Source organism: Mustela nivalis, assembly GCF_964662115.1.
Source record: "Mustela nivalis genome assembly, chromosome: 15".
NCBI lineage: Eukaryota > Metazoa > Chordata > Mammalia > Carnivora > Mustelidae > Mustela > Mustela nivalis.
The window spans coordinates 30,698,088-30,711,253 of NC_139034.1; the positions used below are offsets into that span (position 1 = coordinate 30,698,088).

Here is a 13,166-nt window from a genome sequence, read left to right on the forward strand (position 1 = left end):
TACCTATTACCATACTCAAAAAAATTACAAAATGGATCAAAGACTTAAACATAAGAGCTAAAACTATCAAAAAAAGAAAATATAGGGGAAAGCTTCATGGATTTTGTGACGATTTGTTGAATATGACACAGGCTTTAAAAGAAAAAATAGGCAAATTTGACTTCATCAAAACTATAAACTTTTGGGCATCAAAGGACACATAAACAGAGTAAAAAGGCAATTCACAAAATGGTAGAGAATATTTGCAAAACACATATCTGATAAGGGATTAATATCCAGAGTAAAAACAGAACTCCCAAAACTCAACAACAACAAAAACTAACAACCCAATTTAAAAATAAGCAAAGGACTTGAATAGAAATTTCTCCAAAGAAAATATACAAATGGCCAATAAGCACATGAAAAGATACACATCACTAATCATTACAGAAATGCAAGTCAAAACCACAATAAGATACTACCTCCTATCCATTAAGATGACCATTACCAAAAAAGAAAAAGAAAAAGAAAATAACAAGTGTTGACAAGGATGTGAAGAAATTGGACTCTTGTGCATCACTGGTAGGATGTGTGTGGTTTCTCAAAAAAAATTTTTAAATAGAAGTACACTCCATATAGTCGGGTAATTCCACTTCTGAGTATATACTCCACAAAGAATTGAGGCATCTACTGCATACCCAGGAACATTTGAAGAGCTATTTGTACATTCATGTTCATAGTAGCATTATTCACAATAACCAAAAGGTGGAAGCAACCCAAGTGTCCATTGATGGGTGAATGGATAAACAGAATATACTATATACATACCATGGAATAGTATTCTTTAGTAAAAGGAAGGAAATTCTGCTCCCTGCTCAGCAGGGAGTCTGCTTCTCCCTCCCTGGCTCATATTCTCTCTTTCTCTCTCACATGTGCACACACACACACACACACACACACACGAGCAAAAATAAATAAATAAATAATCTTTTAAAAAAGGAAGGAAATTCTGGCACATGCTGCAACACAGATGAACCTTGAAGACATTATGCTAAGAGAAATAAATCACAAAAAGACAAAAACTGTACGATTGTACTTAGATGAGGTATCTAAAGTAGTCAAATTTGAGAGCCTGGGCCAGCAAGATGGCACTAACTGCATTGTTGCTCCTGTTCTGCAAGCTGCTGACTCTGGTTGGCCTCCCAAGAGGCTCTTCAGCCAGATCAATTCTACATTCAAAAGCTACCACATGATAGACCTGACTGGCTGAGAGTTTGACTGATCTTGGCCACCTCCATCTTCTTGTGGGTCTCTCTCATCAAACAACATGATGAAGATGTTTTAGTTTATCAGAGAAGAAATGGTTGGAATAAACAATTGAAATACTAATGTGATATGCTCCAAATAGTGATTATACCATTTCCTTTGGATCCACCAATGTGCTGGGTCATAAATGTGACAGAAAAAGTGATATGTGAATGGATGTCAAGTCAGCATTTGTGTTTTGCACCATCAAAATGAAAAAATAAAAATACTCTCGTATTCTTAAAAGTAAATAATTAAAGTTAAAAAAATAAAGTAGTCAAATTCATAGAGACAGGAAGTAGAAGGTGGTTGCCAGCAGCTAAATGAAGGGGGAAATGAGTTATTTAATGGGTACTTAATGAGATTCAGTTTTATAAGATGAAAAAGTTTTGGAGATGGATAGTGATTGCACAACAATGTGAATGGATTTGACGTCACTGAGCAGTACACATAAAAATGGTAAATTTTAGGTTATGCATACTTAACCACATTTTTAAAAATAAGAAATTTTTAAAATAAATTGGAAAAACCTTTAATAAAAGAATGCTGTCTAACAACTTACCTAATTGTTTTCCCATTTTCCCTTTTGTTATCCTACCGTCAAGTTTTTTTTTTTTTTTAAGATTTTATTTATTTATTTGACAGACAGAGATCACAAGTAGGCAGAGACACAGGCAGAGAGGAGGCAGAGGGGAGGAAGCAGGCCCCCCACCGAGCAGACAGCCAGATGTGGGGCTCCATCCCAGGACCCTGAGATCATGACCTGAGCCGAAGGCAGAGGCTTAACCCACTGAGCCACCTAGGCGCCCCCTACCGTCAAGTTTTTTAAGAGTAAATCAAATCATGGCAGTCCCCTGCTCAGAATTTTGTAATGATTTCCCCAAATTCTCAGAATAAAAATCCTTATAGTCAAAAAAAAAAAAAAAAAATCCTTCTAGTCTACAAAGACCTGACCTATTGTCCGGTCCTACATGTCTGTACAACTTCATCTCTCTCCCTGAGGACTTTCCTGCTGCTGTTCCAGGCACTTGTGCCAAAATGTTCATGCCCTCTGACTCCCTCACTACATTTGGGTTTCTGCTTAAATGCCACTGCCCCAAAAATGACTTTCTCAATCTCCCTTTCTTTTTTTATTTATTTGAGAGAGAGAACAAGCATGTGAGAGAGGCAGAGCGAGAGAGAGAGACTTTTTATTTATTTATTTGAGAGAGAGTCAGAACAAGCCCATGGAAGGGGAGAGAGAGAGAGAAGTAGACTCCCTGCTGAGCAAGGAGCCTGATGTGGGGCTCGATCTGAACACCCAGAGATCATGACCTGAGCGGAAGGCAAATGGTTAACTGACTGAGCCACCCAGGCACCCCTCCTGATCTCCATTTCTAAAAGACCCCCCGCCCAACACACACTCTATCCCCACCTTAACCTGCTTTATTGTGCTTTACAGTGTTCATCACCATCACTACTTCTTTAACATATGTGTTTGTAAATTGTTGAGCTCCTATAATGTTTGTGCAGACTTCAACTTCCTGGGGTTCTGGCCCCCTCAGATGTCTGCAGGTGCCTGTGTCCTGGTCCCTCCCCCCTTGGCTCCCTCTCGCATTATTAAGAGCCCCACACTTAGGACTGTGGACACTCCACCTTTTTTTGTCCACATCCCTGCCACTGCAAATGGCTGCCCTTGGCCACTGCCAGGACAAGACAGCTCCACAAATTGTACGTTCCGACACATTTGGGGAGGTGATCATGCAGCCCTTAAGGGATATTAGGCTGGTGAATTCTCAGGTATCCTGAGCACACCAGAGACAGCAAAGTTGGGGGAGGTTAGCTCCACAGACTCCCAGCAGCCTTGGGACAGAAAGGGCTGGAGGAGGACCAGAGAGGGGTCCTCCAAAGCATGCCCCCCTGGGGCAGTGGTTCCTCGTGCCTATGTAGGAGTAGTCTGCCTTCACGGACCCACTCCAGCCTCCCTTTCATGTCACATTTCCTGCTCATGGCTCTCTTGTTCCCTTCCCATGCGCCAAACTGAGCTGTTTATTTATCTCCCAGAATAAAAAGCACTGTTCTGGAGCCCAGGAGTAGCACAAAATGATAAGGAGTTTAGTTGTGTTGAATAGAAAACAGCAAATGCCTCCTTAAAAATAAACATGGAAGCCTTTGTTTCATGTGTTTATACTTTGTTCACTGGACCTATAACAGACCTCACAAATTATCACGCTTCTTCTAAAGACGCAGAGGTTCCTGCTAAAAAGCTCAGTGCTGACACGAGCACCCCCAGAACCCAAGGCAGCATCCTGAAAAGCTGCAAACAGTTCTCTGGGCCCACCTGTCTGACCCCACTCCACCAGTGTCCTCTGCCAGCCCAAAGGCTGCAGAAAAGACATGCTGTCTTGGACTATACCTCACCCTACGTCTCCTAGAACCCAGGAAACTGCTGATTCTAGCACCCGGCCCCATCCCCCACCCCCCTTCACCATGGCCTGGGGTAGTAGCTGGAATGGCAAATCCTTCCTCATCCCATCTGTAGGTCCCGCAGGTGACAAAAATCTTGAAACTTGGAGAAAAAAAAAAAAAAAAAGTCCTTCCTCAAAAGCTCTGGGCTGCTGCTGCTGTGAATATGAAAAGGAAAAGAGGTTTCTAGAACCACTGTATGAATGTCCCAGAGCTCTCCAGGATGGCTGTGGATAGGGCAGTGTGGTGAGGTGACCTTGACACCACAGAACCCGGGGTTACAGTGGGGGCTTATCTGTGCCGCTTCTTCATGGAGCTGTGGAGAAGAGACTGGGGCCAAGTCTGCTGCTCTGAGAACATGGTTCTTCCTGGGCCAGGGACTCTGTGTCTGGTATTTGATTGACCCTAGCAGAAATTAACAGTGTACAAATATTACATTACTATTCTTTCCTTCAGAAAAAAAAAAAAAAAGTTTAAGAAACAAAGTCTACAAGCCATCACTAAAGGTTTTCATTCTCCTCCCCCCAAAATCGAGCGAATTGACTATCGTCCAACTCATTAAAATAAAAACGATGAAAAAATTAAACCCTACACACCCAGAACTAACTTTTGCGTATTAGGTTTTCAAGGAGCAGAATAACACTCTCTTCAATAGTTAGGAAAACAAGGAAGGAAAATCTTTTTTTCCCCTTTTACCTCTGATTTTGTAAACCTCTGATAGAGGAGAAATCTCATCAAGACTTTCTTTTATTTTTAGAGCAGCCTGGAATTTCTAAGCATTCCAAGGGCAGGCACTCACTTCACTGGAAAGGACCCATTAGAAAGTCTTTCTTTGTGCCACGTGGCCTGATAACAGATGAAATCTCACTGTAATATGACATTTCCGGATGGCTAATGAAGGCATTTGTTTAGAGAAGAGATGAAAGGGGATTCATGGCTTTAAACAGAAAAATAAAATCCTCAGAGAGCAGAGAAATAAATCAACATATTTTTTAAAATTTGTTGTTCCTGACAAGCTCGAGAAAAACAACAAGAAAAACAGTCAGCCTGTTTCATGTGCAGCATGTTTCAGGACACAGAGCGCTTGTCTGGGACTCTTAAGGGCTTATAGATCTCCTGCAGGGAAGGTGGGAATCTGCTCTCATTTTTAAGGAGATCTTAGCTGGTTCTGCACAACAAAGTGAACTGGGGAATTTTGGCGTCAATTTCTTGCTGATTACACTGATGCCCTAGTCACAGAACGTTTACTCAAGAGTTTTAGAGTCATAAACTTGAATCTAGCAGGTATGTTCTTGTAAACATAAATCTGGGATTCCTACAGAGTCAGAACTACTGTTAAGATGCTAGGGAGAAAGTAGCTTATTTTCATGATGCAAGATTAAACACCACGGAAGAAGTTCGTGGGAGTCATGTCTATATGGGTCATTAACAAAGGCAAAGAATAGAAGCAAGCTCAGGGAATTTAGAAAGCACCAAAGTGTATGCACAGGAGGGTTCATTCTATGATAAAACTAAAAAACTTGTGCTGTGTAATGGACTGAATGGTGGCACCAAAGATAGGTCCCCATCGTAATCCCAGAGTATTCTGAGTCAGAGTAACTTGTGTTCACAGTGGCTCAACTGCTTACAAATCATGATCCTTGGAGAGATGTTAACATAGTTAACCAGTTTTAATGTTCATTCCTTACTTATACTGGATACACAGAAGTTTAAGTATACAAAAAGCAAAGCCAGCATGGTTTACTAGGACTGGAAGTGTGGTAACAGGATTCACAGCTGAGGGCCCCGCAGACTGTGAGGGATGAATCCCCTACACCCAGCCCTCCAGGACCTCCTTCCCTCTGAGCCATCACTTGAGCAGTCACTCCTCAGGCATTGCCTGATCTTGAGTGAAACAAAGCCTACCCGGGAGGGACTATACTAGTTTATTATTGCAATTACTAATCACTGGGCTGCTTCAAGTTTAAAAACCCAAACCAAACTGAACCACCTAGAAAGCATACTGGACAGTTGAAATACTTCCCCTCCCCATGTGGGCTCTCTGGTGCTGGGAAAGATGACCAAACATGGCCTCATATGGCAAAAGCTGTGACAAAGTGAAGAATCCTGAGAAGAGTGTCTCCTGGATTATCCAGATGGGCCCAAAATGTAGTCGTGGTTATGCTTGTGACAGAAAAGCTGAAGGACTTTTGACAGAGTCACCCAGGGAAGGAAGGCCATGTGCACTGGTTACAGAGGGGCAACCATTAGCCAAGGAATTCCTGATACCACCCGAAACTCAAAAAAGGCAAGGAAGGATTTCCCCAGAGCCTCTAGATGGAGCGCCTTGATTTCAGACTTCTGGCCTCCAGAACTGTGAAGGAATTTCTGTTGTTTTAAACCACCAACTGGCCTCTGCCTGCCATTCTGTCTGCCTGTGCTCACTCTCTCCCCCCCTCTCTCTCTGATAAATAAACCACCAACTGATGGTAATTTGTTATGGCAGCCCTGGGGAACTCATACGCCTAAGCTTCCCCGACCACAAAGACCCGAAATGTGGGGAGAAAGGGAACAGTAGACTAATAGGTTTAACTAATCCATAGTGGATTTTTTTTTAATGAAAATAAAAATCCTTCTACTTTTAATTTATGTTTTGATTTTTAACCTCTCATATTGGATTCTCCCTTCAACAGAACAACTTAGCTTCCTGAGTGGGATCAGCTCTCTGGAGAGGCAGTGGGACTGGAGTGAGCACTCATGGCCGCTCCAGTCCAGTTTAGTCAGAGGGGCTGGGAGGAGATGTGCTGCATGCTGGTCATGTGACACATACCGTCCAACCCTCACACTTCTGCCTTTGCAAAGTGCTTTTGAACACTTTGGTGATGAGTTGCCAGGTTAGAAATTCTAACAGGAGGTGTGCATCCCTTGTAGAGTTTGCATGAGAATGAGACTCAACAGACTCCAGGTCCCTTCAGAGTCTGCATGAGAATGGGAGCCAACAGACTCCGGGTCTCTTTCAGAGGCCCAGTCAACAGTCTTTGGGAAGGAGCTGGTCCATTTCCCAAGCTATAACACCTACAACTGGGTTCACTGCTGAGCTTTCTGTGTGGAGGGGGCTGAAGTTATCTTTACATCCTTCTTTTCCCCTATCAGACCCTTTCTTCTCCCTTTAGGCCATGCCTCATGGAGACCCATAAAATGTCTTGCTGCTTACCCTGAGCCTTTGAGAGGAAGCAAATAGTCAAGTCATTTGGGATAAATTAGCACCTAACAATGTAGCATCCTAAAAACCAAACATACAAAAAAACCCCACCCAACAGCAAAGGATTAGAGACTCTACAAAATGCATGGGACAGAAGAGAATTCATTGAAACTTGCTAGTTTAGTCTCAAATCTGTAATGGCTCATCCGTCCCTTCTGGTTTCTTCCAAATCTCAACGGCGCTGCCATGATCCTGGCTTAAGATGATCTCACACTCTCTCCCTGCCCTCCCATAGCTTTGGTCTCGGCAGTGAGCACCTTCTTAACTCCCACCTTGGCCTGAGGTGGCAGGTGGCCAGGTAAGAATCCTGAAGGGAGTCAAGAGATAGTCTGGTCCAATCTTGGCACTTTAGTTGTATGGTCTTAGAAATACACTGGAACCCTCTCCGTGCTGGAGGGGAAGGAAGGAGGACACAATGATAAGTAACACAAGGAATTCTGGGCTTAATTTAGTATCTTTGCACAAAAAATCAATCATAGCGCCATCCCCTAAAAGACCACATTGTAGTACATTCCCTTCTGGGCATTTTTTCTCTGCTGTTATTTGCACAGTTGTCGTTCCCTTTGTTTGACGTAAATTTGCATCCTGCTTTTTTCCACTAACACCTTAAAGCATTTTCCACTTCAGATGAAATATTTTAATGATTGAATTCTATTCCGTCAGTAGATGCACAGTAGTTGGGAGATTAAACTGCTGTCAGGGTTATTTTTGTTCCCCTGAGGCATAAAGCTATTCCCAGTTTCAGGGTGACAGAGCACGTGGATGCTCTGGGTTAGTTTCAATAATAGAATGTAAGAGCGGATTTTTGTAGCATGGAGTTTAATGTGGTGGATGGTGGAAGAATGACTCTTGAGAAAAAGAGCAAAGGTCTATCAGAAAACCCTAAGGAACGTTCTGTTCCCTGCCTTCTCTGGGTTGAGTCTGAGTCTGAAGCCAGAGCTTTTTTTTTTTTTTTTTTTTTTAAGATTTTATTTATTTATTTGACAGATCACAAACAGGCAGAGAAGCAGGCAGAGAGAGAGGAGGAAGCAGGCTCCCCGCTGAGCAGAGAGCTGGATGCAGGGCTTGATCCCAGGACCCTGGGATCATGACCTGAGCCAAAGACAGAGGCTTTAACCCACTGAGCCACCCAGGCACCCCTGAAGCCAGAGCTTTAAGAATCAATGTAGGTGGCTCAGGGGTGGGGGACTTTCCTCATCTCCCACCCTAGAGCCAGGCGCCTGGGGTTCCCTGAGAGACCCTATGAGCAATTTCTGCCCAGTTCTAGGCAGAATGGCAGAAATGGTGGCATTAACCTGATTCCCTCTGTGCTTGGCCAGCTCAAGGCATTTGATTGGCCTGCCCATCTCAGGCATTTAAACGGCAGACACAATGGCAGCACAGTGATGGCCTGAAGTCACACTGGGTCTGTGGTGTCTCCTCCTTTCCTCCATAGACAAAAGGATGGCCTATCGTGAGCAGAAAACCTCAGGGACATTTGGGAAATAGGCATGGAAAGGTTGGGAACAAGAAGAAGAGGGAAGAGCTAGTTGGAAATAGACTCTCACCCCAGATGAAGACCTGAGCCAGATCATTCTCCTGGTCCCTTTGTCACTGAGGCAGGATCCAAAGCCCTTTGGGCCACCAGAGCCTGGGCTTGCTTACCCTCAGCTCTATCCTTCACAGCCACCACGCCTTCTACTCTGCTCTCTCTGCACTGGGGTGTCAGGCCCAGCCCTAGAGGCTGCCTACCTCAGACCCTCGGGTCAGCCCAGCTTCCACTGGATTTGGCTCTTGAGGAGGGTGGAATGCGGAAGAAGGGAGTGGGGAGACCGGATATCTCTTCCCATTTGCCTTCAGGGGGTGTTTCTGATGGCTGCTGTGTCTTTTCTGTGGCTCCAGCTCCTGCCTGCCACGACCCAGGCTTCTGCAAAGCGGCCCTGAAGCTTGGGGAAGGCAATGTCCCCACTCTGTCCCTACAGCCACCATGGTGATAGCGTCCCACTGTGCTAATCTCTGTGTCACCGCATCTCCCTCTGGTCTCAGCTCCTCCAGCACAGCAGAAACCTTCCCTGTTTTAAGTACTTAGAGGGGGTTCTGTGTCTGGTTGGTCTCTGGCAGCTATACCACTCCTGCCTGCGTGAGCTGACGAGGCCCTCGCTCAAAGAGGGACATGCGTTCACCACACTCAGATGCCCCACAGTCACAGCTACTGGGCACCCACTGTGCGCCTGGTCCAGACAGGCACTTCCCCACCCATACCCATGTGGTCACTGCGAGGACCCTTGCAAATATCATCAGCCAAGACATCACCTAAATCATGAGGCACCCACATTTCAGAGATGCTGGCAATCATGCATCTTCCTGCCATTAGCAGATGCCTGGGATACACACCGGAGAGCCCCCTGACACTATAAACCCCCCATCGATATTAACGGATTTCTACTTACTCACAGAAAGGTTGGCGTCCTCTTAGCATTGCTGAGCTTTTCCATGGCACTCATTTATTTGACACTACGGCTTTCTCAATTTATCCGGCTTCTCCTTCTCAACAGCCATGGAAAGGGGGGCAGCATGTCCCTCTCAGCTGGGCATGCTCAGGAGAATGAGCCCAAGTGGGTGGCCCACGAAAACAGGAACGCAAAATATGTCATGCGTTCAAGTACCTAAAGAGTACTTTGCAGTTGATTTAATAGCTGGAGGCCTCAGAATTCCTCAGAGCCCAGAAAACTGCATTATTTCATCCGAGTCATTAGGGAGGTCCAACGAACCAAGACACTTAGGAACTGCCCAGACGAACAAATCCACTTTGCTTTTAACAGATGAGCCATGAGGCTCCTACTGATGACTTCTCAGGGCCCAATTAGCAACCACCCTCTGCTTCAACAGGGAGGCAGGGAGCCTGCAAAAGGAAAAGGAGCTCTGCCTGGCAGTCCAGCCTGGGCTCTGTCCCGGTGGAGTGCAGAGCGGTGGATTCAGCCGAGGAGTAAATGCTGCGGAAAAACAAACAGATGGGAAACATGCAGTGAAGAAGGCATTCTGAAATCCAAATTTTCCACACTCCAGGAATGTCAGCATTTATAAATTCCTTCCCCTAGTATACATAAAAAGGATCTTCTGTTTTGAACATGTAAGGTAATTTGGAGCCCGGAAGGATGAAACCCCAGGAAACCTCGTAGGGTACTTTAAGGAACCAGCTTGCTGTAGGGGTGTTGTTTTTCCTCTGTGCAAAATAGTGGGAAAGAATAAATGAGTTTCTCCAGAATTAGAACATCTCACATGCGTTTGTAGCCCCACTGTCTATACTCTGACTGACACGTACTAGATGCTCAATAAATATACATGTACAGATGAAGAAAGAAATGAAATAATCTTGCCAACTTCAAAAAATACATCTGGGCTCCTCCCTTCCTCTACCTCTTTTTTGTTTCGTTTTGTTTTGTTTTGTTTTGTTTTTTAAAATCCATTTGTTCAGCAGACATTAAGCCAAGCTGTATCAGTCCCCATGCTGGAGGGAGGTATACAACACTACCTAAGACATGGGTCCTGCCCTCAGGAGGGTCACTGCCTAGTGGAGAGAGGCAGAAAGCAAACATTCCTAAGTCCTTGAGCTGGTCGGGGCCTGGAGGAGGAATGGTGGGTCCTAGGGCCCAGCTAACACTACAGGTGCCCCTGTATGAGTGACAACCCTTCTGAATATGAGAATTACAATAAGGCTTAGCTTCCCGAGTCACCCACACCCGAGGGCTCTTTTAGTTGCCAGGGCGCAGAGATTGGATTTCCATCCAACATCATCTCAGTCCAGGACGTAGCTGGCGCTGGCAGGCTCTTCCTAAGGCAGAACACAACAGGAAAAGGCTGCTTCGAGCTTGTGGGGCAGGAGTTGGCTCTGGGACAGAAGCAATGGTCCCAGGTGGGGAAGGAGGGCCTTTGTGGCAGAAGGAATCTTGGAAGAAATGCCAGGACTCTGCAGGGAGCAATAGCCCAGCATGGGCTCCACCTTGCCTTGCCCTTTCCAGCTGTGTATGTGTGTGTGTGTGTGTGTGTGTGTGTGTGCATGTGACTTACTCTCTCTGAGCCTCTTTGCTCACCATGAAATGGTCACAACAGTGTAGCAGCCAAATGAGGCTGTTGTCCGGGACAACCACGTTAATGTGTGGAAAGTGCTTGGCACAGGACCTGGTAATTCATGGTATTGTGCTAGGTTTTGGGAGAGGATGGAAAGATGAATTGAAAATAGAGCCTACTATTAAGGAGCTGAAAGAATCCCAGTACAGAGAAGATACTTTCACAGAAATTATACATTCAATAGAGTATATATATTCTGCAGAAAAAAAAAAAAAACAGATGAATTAAAAACTCCTTTAGTGTTATCTGCTAGGCAGGTATGATAGTCAATTTCATGTGTCAGCGTGGCTAGGTGATGTTGGTCAGTTACTAGGTCAAACACCAGTCCAGAGGTTGCTGCAAGGTATTTTTTAATGTGATTAACACTTATTCAGTAGACTTTCACTAAAGCAGAATATCCTCTGTCATGCAGTTGGGCCTCATCCAGTCAGATGAAGGCTTTAAGAGAAAGACTATGTGAGTTTCCCCCAAATAGAAGAAATTCTCAAGACTGCAATATAGAAAACCTGTCTGAGTTTCTGGCCTACTGCCCTATGAAATTTGGACCCAAGACATCATTAGTTTGCACCAGAATTTCCAGCCTACCAGTCTGTCCCACGGGTTTTGAACTTGGCCCCCACATTTGGATGAGCCAATTCTGTAAAATAAATTTGTGTATGTGTATATGAATGTGTGTGTGTGGGTGTGTGGGTGTATGTATTCTATTTGTTCTGTTTCTCTGGAAAACCCTAATATAGAGGATGTTGGGAAATTGCAACATATGACATAATTTTATGAAGAATTAATAGGATTATACACAAGGAGAAAGATTGGGTTAGTAACTGTTCTTTCTGGGGAATACAGATTCGCGGCACTTGCGGGGAAAGGGATAATTACCAAACAAACCATCGACCTCTCTATTTGCAAGTTTCTGCTTTGTGGCCCCCTCAGTGTCTTAAAGTGGGTGTTCTTGAGACTCTACAGTTCAAACAAACCTCTTAACGGCTTCACTTACCTGAAAAGAGTAGACAAAGCAATTTATTTTCACTATTTGGCACATAGCAGGAGTTGCCTGGCATTTTCGTGCATGGTTTATGCCCTCTCTCCAACTGAATTATAAGCTTTTCTAGGGACTCTCAGCATGTAGCCTGCCATTCTAAACACACAGGTTCTCAGTAAACATTGCTTAGATTGAATTGAGTTGAATATATCCTCCCATGGACCTCGGATTACTCCATTAGGGTATATTAAACTCCCACAAATGGCCGCATTCTAGGCAGACCCAAGGGGATAGAGGATCATTTAGAAACTACTCTTATCTCTCTTATTTCTCTTCCCTCCATCCTACATAGGCAATTCCTGTTCCTTGTTCACCTGTGCTTGGCTTCATGCCCAACATGTAGTCAACAATTACCAAGGACCAGTAAGATGTACAGCCCATGCTTGATGTGTGTTTAGAGCAAAGAAATTGTCTTTTTCATTCTACTCCCTCATCCTCCATTCTCTACCCAAGTTCCCCTCTCAGCCCAGGCTTTCATCCTCATCAATCAGCTCGCCCAACAACTCTTAACAAGACCACCAGTGACAGCTATTTTGTTTTAAATATGTAAAAAAGTAAACAGGGTAATATAATCAACTCCAGTGTTCTTATCAATCAGCTTCAACTCATGACCAATCTTGTTTCATTTATCTCCTACTCATTTCCCCCTCCCAAATGATTTACACGTCCCAGATATATTACTTCATCCATAAATATTTCTGTTTCTCTAAATAAGGACTCTTTTATAAAAAAAAAAATAATAATGACCACACCTAAAAAAATTAACAATCATTAGTTCATCAAATATCAATGGCTACTCCCTCTTAGCTTCCTTTGCTGGCTCCCTTCTTCTACGTGACCTCTGAATGCTGGGAGTCTCAGGCTGTGTCCTCTGTTCTTTTCCCTTTTTATATTCCTTCCCTAGGTGATCTCATCCAATCATAGTGCTTTGAATGTCAGCTGTATGTTTATGACTCTCCTGAGTTCCAGGTTTCTTTGGTTGATGGCTTAACTTAAATTTCTAATGAGAACATCAATTTGAATGTGACAGAACAGAATCTTTGATTCTTT

The 13,166-nt window shown here is 44.1% G+C and overlaps 1 protein-coding gene across 6 annotated transcripts in view; it reads right to left on the bottom strand.

The window, feature by feature from the left end:
• The window catches only part of LOC309848547 (cysteinyl leukotriene receptor 2-like), an 84,949-nt gene that overhangs the window by 23,542 nt on the left and 48,241 nt on the right, over positions 1-13,166 (bottom strand). For 4 of the 6 annotated variants that reach the window (XM_082700269.1, XM_082700275.1, XM_082700270.1 and 1 more), the window contains one exon: positions 9,400-9,942. The exons of 1 other annotated variant lie outside the window; for it this stretch is intronic. The gene's annotated coding sequence lies outside the window, so the exon portion shown is untranslated. The remainder of the gene's footprint in view (positions 1-9,399; positions 9,943-13,166) is intronic. One more of the 6 variants, XM_082700272.1, reaches the window with a different exon arrangement.